We start from the raw sequence: 12,659 nt of genomic DNA on the forward strand, positions 1-12,659 counted from the left end.
ATTGAATACTTTTTCGCCAGCCGTCAGCGTCACCAGCGTTCGCGGATTTGGCTTCTCTTCAGACTGCCTGCTACGTGATATTGTGGCGATCCTTAAAACGCTGAATACAAAAGAATCAAGATTTCACTTGAAGCACACTGCAGACATGCCGAAGCGAGTAAGTGAGGAAAGCTAATCCTACACAATCCGGAAAACACGTCTTATCATGAAGCAGATAAATTTATTTAAATTACTCTAAAATACTATTTTTTTTAAATATGAAGCCAGTTTTGAATTAAACGTTTTTCATTTCGGTAATCGACATTCTTCGAATTACGAATTATCCGTATTTCGAACTGAACAATTTCAATAACCCGCAAAACCATACCCAACGTTTCCAGAACGAGAGCTCCTATGAATTCTGCGGGATTTAATTAACTGATTTTGAATTATCGAGGTTCTACTGTATGAGATTTACATAAAGAAAAAATGCCCAAATACACTACCTGTAATTTATTATTTTGCTTTCCTCTGATCTTTTATGTTACCCACATCAATCATTTCCACCCTCCCCCTTGAGAAACGGTGTGACAAGATTAACTGTATTGAGGAAATAAGGAAAACTCCACTGTAAGAGAGATCACAGAACAAAATACAAGTTGTGTTGAAATACTAAATATTTACCTGAAGACCTTTATGAGCTCCACCAAATATACACGTGATCTTTATTTGTGAGGAAGCACCAGAGTCCATTGCAACTTCTTGTACCTGCTCAGCCAACTCCAGTGTTGGTGCAAGGATGATAGAAACAGGACCATCGCTTCGAGCCAACCTTGACTGACTGTTTACATGAATAAGAGCTGGTAGCCTGTACTGCAAAAATAAATAAATACATAAATAAATGACACTCCAAAGAAAAATAATACAGTACTTCAAGAAAACTGGACTGGATATTGTGGGAAATCAAGAGGATGGGACCCACGTGCAGAACATGGGCACCGAAGGCACGATTTCCATACAATTTCTCTACCTCCTAAAAGCATTCACGGCCCACTGAAGCCTGAGGTGGGCTGCGCCAAGTATTTGGAGGATACAATATCAATTCCACATTTTTTTAAAAGTATTCTTCTGTTAAATCAAGAAGAAAGTAATATTATAGCAAATCTCAGATTTACATGTTAGTTAATACAGTATATTAATACTTTTCCTGAAGTAACATGTAAGTAATGCATCCCTCGAGTAATTTAAAACTGAAAAGAATGAAAATAGAAAGCAATTCATCAAATACTTTTTATAACAATTCGCTGTAGTACCCAAGATAGTTTTTATCATGTTTACTTTCAGGATTGCTATTACCTGTTATGTGCGAAGTGAATCTTTGAAGATTTCATTTTTGTGATGCTGATTAATATTTTATGAACTATTTTGCAGTTTTCTTTCTAGAGTAAAACGTTGACCTCGTGGAAGCCCATCGTCTGGGAAGTAGCTGATCCTTTCAAATAACTAATAAAAGCAAGTGATAACTGTGTGTATTTACGAGTTGCGGCTATAGATGACAGCAGAGATGACAACTATTACAATTCAATCATAATTATCAATTGCCCATCATAATTACGCCTTTATGAATTACACAGCACAAATTACGATTTTGGATTGATTTTTAAGTGTATAAAAGGTTACACAAGGAATGCCATTACAGCTTGAATTCGCAGAATATTATTTTCGGATTTCTCAGTAATCATTTATATCCCTTTCCCTCGTTTACGAATATTTTGAGTTTTCACGCGCCGAACGCAGTGTGTGCTTCCAGTACCGAAGAAATAGGCACCTGTGAAGTGGTATATCTTGCAGAGTAATTGTCTTTGTTAAGTCACATGATCAGACTTCCATGCAAGTAGGCGAGTTCTTCTCTTTGTTTTGGCGGCAAAGTGGTGACAAACTGTTTCATTGCGAATACTGTGAGCAGGACTGTTGAAGTATTTAATGCGATTATGGCTGCCAAATTTACATATATTGCCCTTCTAGGATATGCTAATCGTGTGTTTCAAAATGCGAAAAGTTTGAAATAATAAAGCGATTTCTTCTGCAGGAAAATGTGTGTGGTGATTTTACCGTGATTATTGACGCTAGTAATAAACCAAAACTAGTTCAAAAATTTAGGGAGGAATACTCGACAGAACGGCCCTGTTTTCTGCATTTCTAAAAATCTCATTCACACGTGTTTTGTAGTGTGTATAGCCACGATTTTTCAGATATGCATGAAGAAGAAGACAGTTCCATGCTAATATGAACACCGAACTGTTAAGTGCTCTGTTAATACAAAGGATGCACATGATATCAAAAGAATAACCATGTCACCAGTGTACATTTAGCAGACAGGAACTACAAGCTGCTAAGGGAGCAACTATGGTACTCCACAAAAGAAATGATCCTTCAACCTCCACTCCGAAATGTACTGCAGATCACCTGTTACTTTCTCAGGTAAGAATCATACACTCTTTATATGCCAGTCTTAGAATATATTACATCTGGTTAAATGGTATGTTCATTGATTTTTCAATGATATGTAACTTAGTAAGATCTCGGGGGAAAAAAATTCTACGGCCACTGCGCTGCCCCCCCCCCCCCCTGCCGTAACGGCTGCTTTACAAATTGCCTTTCTTGAAAGCTGGCATGTCTGCTGCATTATTTCAATTGTCATTACAACTGCACAAATCAGATTAGCGACCCCGAAAAGTGTGGATTCAGCACCGATCTCTGTCCGTTTTAATAGTTTTCTTTTTCACCCCTACACACAGAGTGCCAATAGACAGTTTCCTGTCACATTCTTTGACTATGTTTAATAAATCACTGTCCAAAATATAAGGCTTCAGCTAACATTCGTTTTGGACAGTGTGATTTACTGTAATGCACAGGTACTTTTATGGGCAGGCGCCAGTGCAAAAGTTTTCATATTTATTGTCTGGTGATTTACACATTTAATACACTTATTTAATAATCCTCAGTGGAAAGAGTTTTCGTATTTGTTCTCATCTTTTTCAAATATTTCAGTACTCTCATATCTTTTATGAAATGTAGATATATCCTTTACTGTACCTGGATATACACGACGGAAAATGCAGGCATGACTGAAAAAAAAAAAAAAAAGGATACCAAGTCTGGTCGATCCTAATCTTGTGCTTGTATGTGAGTGCAGCATGCCGAGTGTTTGTGATTACCCAAAATCAGCTTCATGGTCCGTATCAAACATAAACAGATACACAACTATTTTTTATTTTTCACCTTGTCGATACACTGCCTTAAGCAATTTAGTGTATCGACAAGGTGGAAAATAAAAAAATGCTTAGTGTGACAGTGAGTCGGCCTGACCCTCGCCGAGCCGCATTCCCTGTGTGATAGTAGTACAGAAACAGATAAAATGTATTTACATGGAACAATATTCTCAACAAAGATTTATGCATTGTTAATATAACACTTAATTTATATACTCTATTTACGCGAATAATCCCCGCATAGTTTTAAAAAAAATTTGAGGCACAAAATTGGGGCGAGGGTTTCACTTGCGTCAATGTTGGCATTTATTTTTTCAAAATGAGCATTCATCATGTATGTTAAAAAAATATACAAATGTAAACACGCAATGCCTGGAATTGGCCTTACGGAAGTCTACCTCTCTCACATTCGAGTTGGGGATTATTCGGTGGTGGGGATTATTTGCGTAAATACGGTATCTTATTTTTATTTCTATTTTCATATACAGTACTGTATTTAAAATTTACGTGCTATTTATTTAAAATGTGAAAATAATAGCAGAAAGAATCCATAACCGTGCAGACAAGAAAACACATTAAACCTTAAAATATGAAATGACACGTAAAATAGGCAAAAAAAAAAAGGCAAGTGCTTTTGGTTGAAAGTTGTATACCGTATAATCCCGAATACCACCAGCCACCAAACAACACCCGCACCCTAAATTTGAGACTGCAAAATACGGGGGGGAGGGGGTATCAAATAACTTGCATACCTATTTAATTTTCTTCAAATATACCACAAATATAAATTCAAACAGCTTACAATTAATAAAATCTTCACAAAAATCTTAAATAAAATCGGTCCAAGGCTCAAATCATTCACCACAGGAACTTTCGTCGCTGGCATCTTGCCACAAATAGTCGTCCTCACTACCGTCCAGATCGTTGGGAATGCACGCCCAAGCAGTCTTTATCCAGCTGCATATTACTCCTACTTCAGGCCTCTTCACTCATCTGGTTAGTGTGAACATGTGATCACCATCAGACATCCTTTCGGTGTACAACTGTTTCATTGCAGTTTTGAAAGGCCAGTTTACGTATGCATCCAACGGCTGTAGAATAGAAGCGAGTCCTCAGGGAATTATCGCAAGATTGGTTTTTCCTTTCCTCATATCTTTTACGGTGTCAGTTGTATGTCCTCTGTAACTGTCCAAAACAAGCATGTTTCGTTTTTGTAACAAAGCTCCCGGGCGACGTTGCCAAATGCACTTCACCCAGTCCTCAACTAACGCACTGACCATCCAGCCGGACTTGTGTTCTAACAACACCGGAAAAGTTTCCTTTCGGAAGTGTTTTCCTTTTCAGAACCACATATGGAGGGAGATTGGTTCCATCCGCCAATACACACATTACCGTGCATCGTTGCTTTTCATTACCACCTGTATTGATGGTTACACTTTTAGAACCTTTCGTATCCACTGTATTTTCAAACGGCATATCAAAATAGACAAGTGTTTGTTCAGCATTCCCAATTTGCGACAGCAAATAAGAATTTTACTTCCTCAAATGAATGTGACGCTGAAAAACAGTTAATTTTTCTTCATACACCCCAGGGAGACTACGTGAAATAGACCTACGTCTCCGAATGCACAATCCCGTTCTCCGATAAAAGTTTCCAATCCATCCGTGGTTTGCAGTAAAACCCTGTTTTTTTGAGTTCTTTTGAGATCTCTAGTGCTTTCAATTGACACATTTCACTAGAAACACCATATCCTAACTAACGTTTTTCTATCACAAATTTGTGGAGTTGTCCTTCAGTTTCCGGAAACAATGCACTCCGCCCGCGGAACGCTCTGCAATCGCCGTTTCTTTCGCCAATCACGAATGCACAATTCATCAACATCGAACTTTCTGCCGACTGCACTATTTCCGTATATTTCAGCTTTGCTTAAAACTTGAAGTTTCTCGCGCACAGTAAATGAACGCAGATGCCGTATTGAATCCATCGCTTACTATCGTGACAGCACTTTCAAGGGACAGATATGGAACTCTAATATGAGCGAGGTAGACTTCAGTAAGGCCAATTTCAGGCATTGCGTGTTTACACTTGTATATTTCTTTTTAACATACATGAAACTTAGCATCTGTACACACTTAGATTTATGTATAATAACGTCTAGATGATATTTAATAACCTCCACAAATTTCGTTGTTGTAAGCCTAATGCATGCTATTTTATAAAATTTTAAACACAGCGATCGGTGATTACATGGGAAGGTGCGCGAACCGGCCTTTCAAAGCTGCAATGAAATCGTTGTACACCAAATGGATGTCTGATGGTGATCATACATTAACACCAACCGGACGAGTGAAGCAGCTTGAAGTAGGACTAATATGCAGCTGGATAAGACCACATGAGCGCGCATTCCCAACGATCTAGTGTCCAGAAGCATTAAGAAATGTGGACTTTCAAATTCAGTGGATGGTAGTGAGGATGACTATTTGTGGAAAGATGCCAGCGACGGAAGTTCCTGTGGTGAAACTTCAGATGACTACTGAATTGTGAATGATATGATAATTCCTTTGGTTTGGAGGTCATATTTCTCAGTCACTTTCTTGAAATTCTTCCAATTTTAGCATTTATTTAAGCATTTTTAATTATTACAAGCCTAATGGATATTTCACTGAGCTTCCACCTATTTTCAATGAACTACTTAAATCATCTTGCTTGTTGTTAGGCCTAATATCTAGGTTATCAGCTCTTAAATCAACCTGTTCTCAAAATCATAAAATGACCAGTGTGTATAATTCATCCGATTTTATCAAGCATATACTAATATTATTATAGATAACCACCCATTAATTATAACTATCACTTATATTTACCGTAATTTGTTTTGCTCTGTTCTTCCTGCACTCTCCTCCTCATCCTGGTTGATTTAATGTCTGGATATTCTTGTCCGACAGATAGATGTACTTTTCACTACGAATTAATCCAGTTCCGGGACTTGGAGTTTCAACTTTATTCAGTCATCCTCAGCCTACAAATGCAATAGAAAACTAAGATACATTATAACCCTTTTATTACACTCATTTCTTCAATCTGGATCAGCAACTCTAAATTCTCTATATTAAATTTTTTAGAAATACTATAGAATGTCAAAAATAATCTAGGAACAACCTTTTCCTGACACTCTGGGGTTAATAAATTCTACAGTTCCATCTATTAGCTTATTTTTGCCACACGATTTTCCTTAGTCAGCAAGATTCAAGAGTACAACAGTGAAAATAATAGGCCTACTAGTTAACACAAAAATCAATTTGTAATTGGTAGTTTGTACATAGAAGACAACAGCATTATGACAGACAATAATTTACAAACCTTAACAAAGTGATATTATTTGCAAGGTTCATCATCTTATGCTGGTATATGTAGGCATAAAAAACCTAATAGTTGACAAATAGGAAATTCCGGGTTTGACTCCCGGCTCTACTACCAAATTTCAGCAGCAGGGAAGGGGGGGGGGGGGGGGGGTGTGCTGGCGTGTGCCACCACGGGAGACTTACTAGCATATGTAATAGATGCTAGATCAGGAGATCAGGTGACATGCCAAACGTACCCAGGTAAAACTGGTGTTGCGGTACTTTGCCCTTTTAGTTTTACATTTAATTCAGCTGGCCAAGAGGCCAGTGGACTAACTTTTCCCTTGTTTTTTGTGTTTTGTGCTGTTATGCCCACCAGTATGGGGTAACATTGTATCTTTATAAGGCAGTGTCTATATAATCTAGGTTTGTTTTTTGTCTTCTTGTAACTGTCTTAGTTTTTTCCAATTGAGAATTGCTATTTTTCTCCGTTAAGATCGATTAGGTTGTGTAACTATAAGATCGGGAGAAAAATAAAGGTTTACTTACTACCAAATTTTGTTTGGCTGAAGGAGTCAGAAATAACCCACCTAATGATGCCAAATGGGGAACAAAATTAAGAGAGACATATACACAAGGGTTTGCCAGAAATTATTTTTCAGAATGGGGAATTATTCCTTCATTGATTTTGGATTGAATATGGTTTAAAGAAAAAAAAACTTGTTAAATACTGAGATCAAATTAAAAGGAAATAATGAAACAGCTGAGCTTTATTGACATGTCAGCCACAAATAAAATTTCTGAGGGGATACATGGCCCCCCCCCTCTGCGTAAGTCTGTATATACATACCCTGCAGTTTGCAGTAAAGATCTAGTCATAATCAGCAACATTATCAAAAATCCTTTTGTCTCCATTAACTGTTCTGCCATTATCACACACAGGCTCAAGTTTCTTATAATAATGATGGTAGACAGGTAGCATGTAATTTAATATTTCCAGTATATCTCTGATTTTGGCAGGAGCTATTAACCCAGCACCATCATATTTATTGGGATGGTCTCCCAGCAGTTTTCTTGGTTAGATTCACAACCACAGTCATCCCCAATGGAATACTTGAAGAATAAATTGAAGGGCTTTTCTACAGTAACCATATAGTGAGCTACCTTACTTAACAATTTTATTGTTGGATTCTGAGATGATATTGTTCCTAATCGTATCTAGCAATGTTTGGACAGACAAACGTATGACATGTCATTTAGACTATAGTAAACAGATGTTTTACTCTGGCTTTCTTCACTAAAACCTTCCACTCCTCTGGAACAAGATGTATGATACTTGTTTCTTTTCAATTAGGCCAAAATAGATCACATGTTGAATGTGACCAGAAACTAAATACTTGTGATGAATCACATCAACTCTACCTATTTCTGTCAAAAAATCTGAAAATGGACACTTTTCTGTTCTGGCCAAAGCAGGAATCCGAAAACAATAAGTTGTCATGCCTCCTTTGGTTTGAATTCTACATAATGCCTTAAACATGAAATAATATCAGCCCCTCTCCCAGCTACACCTTCAGACAACAAACATTGTTGTATTATTACTACTGATGTTACGGACACCGAAACTGTATGTCAAAAGTTTTCTTTTTTTTATAAAATGTAACTCCTCCTGTAATGCGAGGTATCGGCAGACATTGTTGCATGCCAAAGGCTATCACATGAACTGACGTATCTTATTTTCCCAATTCACCGTCATTCTTTAGCTCCATATAGGCTTTTTCACATGTATACACGTGCATATAAATAGTGTCCCGATATAAACAAAGCATGGCACCCCCCTCCCCACCTCATCGCTCAACACATTGCTGCAGCAGACAACCTGCTACAAGACTTGTGATTGAAATGGACACAATAGTGGATGTAGAGCAATACATTGTTCCTTCAACACCACCGTTCACTCCCTTCCCCTCCTTTAAATCCTAGAGTGGCCTTCAACACTACCCCTTCACTCCCTCCCCTCCTGTTGGAGTGGCCTTCAACACTACCCCTTCATTTCCTCCCCTCCTTTTCAGTACTGGAGCAGGGCAGTGTTGATTCTTTATGTTGGGACTCCATTTCTGTGCATGTGTGTACTTGCAAATTTTCCTCTAGAATAGTCTTTCCTTGAGCATTAATTGCTGAAGAAACCCGCACTTTAAGACATCACATACTTTGCATGTATCGCTGCAAGAAGTTCGAAATGACTTAGATATAAGGCAAAATACATAGGGACAGACACGCGACATTCACCTGCCTATAATTTTCTTTGTACAAAGACTGCATAATGTTTAAGTTCAGTTCACTATTAACCCGTATGACCAGCTGATGATATATCATCAATGACAATCCTTGCGAGAAAAACCAACTGACAATATATCGTCAATGGCCACACTGGCTAAAAGGACCAGCTGGCGATATTTCGTCAATGGAATAAAAGGATATCTGTACGCCAAATATTTTAACACATGAATATTAGGATGCTATATTAAGTTTCTTTAAGATCTTTTGGGACTAATAGATTAAAGTTTGAGTACGAGAGTCAAAGCAGGAAATAAACACCAACAAGTACAGTGAGGCACATCTAATGGAGAGTGCCACCTCGCGTTCGCCAGCCCGCGCTAACCTTATCGCTGAGCTGTGCGGTCTGCTGTTGCCGTTTCAACACAAACCACGTGTGGCAGCAAGTAACATAGTGCACTCTTCTCAATTTCATCGTTTGGTTTGCTTCCTTATTTACATATCCTTTCCAGAAATTTGATAAATCTAACACGTCATTGTCAGAGTTCTGCCTACAATTCGCAACTTGTCATACGTTTACGAGAAAAACACATTATTTACAAAGGTGATGGCTGTATCATTCGAAACACAAAACAATACTCATGCCATGGTGTGTGCATTGCAAAATGTATTTGAAAATAAGTTTTGTAAGCATGGAAAACAACGGGAAATAATTTACAACATTATTGTAGGTGTGTATTGGAGTTATTCAGAGGTTCTGGATTTGTATCTACAAAGTGTAGGCAAACAATATGTGCTTACTGCTGTGCTGTTCTTTTAGACTTCAGATCATGCTGACAATAATATTTTGTTAATTTCAATCCGAACTCCAATAAAATTGGTGATATAGAAAATGAAGTATGGAACCTAAACATCACATCTGCCAGAGATAAATTTTGCTTAGTTTAAAAGCTACAGATATTTCAACATTTAAAAAATATTTATAGTGTGTACATAAAAAATTGTTTATTTTAAAATATTAATTTTGTTCAAACTGTCTCCACTTACATCTTAAAAGAAAAAGGTTTTTTCTCAAGATTCTGAAAAAGTATCTTACAGAAAACTTTATTAGACTAAGTTACAGGTTTCTGAAAGGAGATATGAAAAATATGCCTCAAAACACCTTGGTCTTTCTCGCCATTACCACCCACTTAAACAGCTAGTCTTCTTAGGCGCACCCTCCTTGAATATACCTGGTCCTAAAAGGGAAGTATTTCTTGTTAAGGTTCTTTTTTTTTTCTTTAATAATGGCTGCTCTGGGCTGAGAAACTTGAAATGTGATTTGTAACAAATTGCACATACGCATCACTTTCAGCAATGCAATAATTTATAACACACTCCTATAGTTGGGCCCACGAGAGCTGGAGTCCTTCACATTTGAGTGGTGACAGCAGTAACTATGAAGTACACTGGATTGTCAAGTTACCTCCATCTACAACATATCACCCTTTCACACAGGCCGAGTGTTTTAATAAAACACGTATGCCTAATGCAATTCAGTAAACTCTGACCCATTCCCAATGTCATGCTAATAATTCCAGCATTTTCCCTCCAGAATAGTCTTTTCTTCAGTATTAATTGCTGATGAAACCTGCGCTTTACGACTATCACATACCTTGCATGTTTCTCTGCGTGGAGTTTGAAATGACAGGTTGAAATACTTTAAAAATGTCAGGCAATGTACATAAACACCTGCCTGCAATTTTCTTTGTAAAAGTGGCACCACTGTTATCATTGGCATAGCAACAGACCACTTTTGAGCAGCGCTGGTCAACTTCTTCTCGGCGGTGGCGTTAAACGCCAAACTCCAATTCTCGTGGGCCTTAGTATAGGAAGTGTTTGAGTACTTCACCTACTCTAACAAAAAGTACAGGTTGTAAAAAAAAATTGGGTAAAGAAAGATCTGTCTAAACTTGTACTTGTATGAAGTTTTATTTTCTAGTTTTAACACACAAGAACCAGACATATATTTTCTTTTCACAGTAGTTTCTCCGCGTGTTGTATCCTCATGTTAATGAACTGTGCAGAACAAACTGAACAGCAGCAACGAACAAAAGATTGAAGTTATTTCATTCCTGTCCTTTGACAGCCGTCAGCTAAACAAGTAGCTCTTACGCCTTTTATTGTTGATTTTATTGATGTTTTGATTTTTAAATGGGTTTGTATGTGTTGTACATACATTTTATTTGTTGCTGACTCTGGCGCAGAGACCACCGGACCACCAAGGGGACCCCCCCCCCCTTCCCATATTTTTACATTGAATTATTTACTATTTTGTTAATTATTTTGTTTTTGTTGAGCCTCTTCTTTGGCTAGAGTCTTTGAGTTCGTTCTTGCTGTTTGTATTAATGGCTTATCCCTGGAGTACGCCTTTGACAACGATATGGTGCAACATAACCAAATTTATAAACAAATGGATAAGAGAAAAATCAAATTACTTGCGGAAGACGACGTGAACATGACTGCAGAAATTCCAGCAGTCTTTAATCTTTCGTATATGTCAGGAATTCTGAATGCTTCCCACCTGAATATAGAAGATCCTTGGGCATCAGCTGGCACTGGTGTGGAATTCGTTTGAAATTGTATGGCTTTCAACCATTTTAAGTTCTTACTGCAAGCTCTTGGTTATGATATAAATAGTTAGATATATATATAAATAGCAGAGCAGAATAAAAATCGCTTGATAAACTTGCACCAATCCAAGAAGTGTTCAAGAAATTTGTGAAAAACTGCCAGTCTAATTCTGAAATTAGTAATGTCGCACATTGTTACCGCAGGCAATTATTGCATAAACTTTGCATTTTATTTACGCCGACTACTACTACTGTACAATATGCATAGTTTTATAAAAATTGTTGCCATTAGAATAAATTTTAACAATTACAGATATAATTTTTGAAAAAAGGTACGAAAACATTGGTTTAACGCAGATTTATGATTCCTACGAGTATTTAATACCACTCTATAGACCTTAATTTTAACAATAAAACATACAGAAAGTGAGAGATTCCTCCATTTATGAAAGAAGTCAACAAGAGAAAAGTAGATGCTCTGTATCCTTTGTTTAATTTTTATGGGAATAAAACATATCAAAGGAACAAAAGCATGAGTTAGGGAGGAGTGTTACCGTAATATTCGAGCTATAAAGAAATAACTGCGACACTAACATATACTTGAAGCTCTACTTGTTTTTATCATGATCACTGAGGAAAATTCTGTGAGGGACCTCTGAAGTTTGAACATTCTATGCACCCTCTTACGGTTATGTAAACATTTGAAAAAAATTTGTCTATTAAAAACTGTACTACTAATAAAATGTATTTAATGCATTAAACTGAATGTATTAACCAATGGTATTTTTTTCATACAATGATTTTCTTTGGAGGCAAAGTCACATTTTCCCTCAAACATAACTTCTATAGTGGGTGACTCTTTGTTATTCAACATACTCCACGCATACAACCATGGGAAACTGGGAGAGACATTCACCAGACCAACATCAGTTTAGGAACATAAAACACTATAGATGGAATTACAAAGTTTTGAACACTATACTCAAAAAGTGAACATTCAAAATTAAGGCTCAAAGATTTTCTGCTGGTTAACAAGTGCAATACTTCAAGAAAATATAGTTTGGAACCTGAATGATTAATATTTTGAAGAACAACCTGATCCACTCATGAAACTAAGTTCTTTCTGTATTGCTTATGTTACCTCATACAGATGAGCCCTTCAGTAGATACATATACG

General features: G+C 37.1%; 1 long non-coding RNA gene across 4 annotated transcripts in view; it reads right to left on the bottom strand.

The window, feature by feature from the left end:
* LOC136886507 (uncharacterized) overlaps positions 1-12,659 on the bottom strand; it is a 58,223-nt gene that overhangs the window by 37,944 nt on the left and 7,620 nt on the right. For 2 of the 4 annotated variants that reach the window (XR_010861811.2, XR_010861812.2), the window contains 2 exons: positions 6,117-6,290; positions 664-847 (listed from right to left, as the gene is read on the bottom strand). This is a non-coding gene — a long non-coding RNA (uncharacterized lncRNA). Of the gene's footprint in view, positions 1-663; positions 853-6,116; positions 6,291-12,659 lie in introns of all 4 variants that reach the window. The other 2 variants (XR_010861809.2, XR_010861810.2) reach the window with 2 other exon arrangements.

Source organism: Anabrus simplex, chromosome X (genome assembly GCF_040414725.1).
Source record: "Anabrus simplex isolate iqAnaSimp1 chromosome X, ASM4041472v1, whole genome shotgun sequence".
Classification (NCBI taxonomy): domain Eukaryota; kingdom Metazoa; phylum Arthropoda; class Insecta; order Orthoptera; family Tettigoniidae; genus Anabrus; species Anabrus simplex.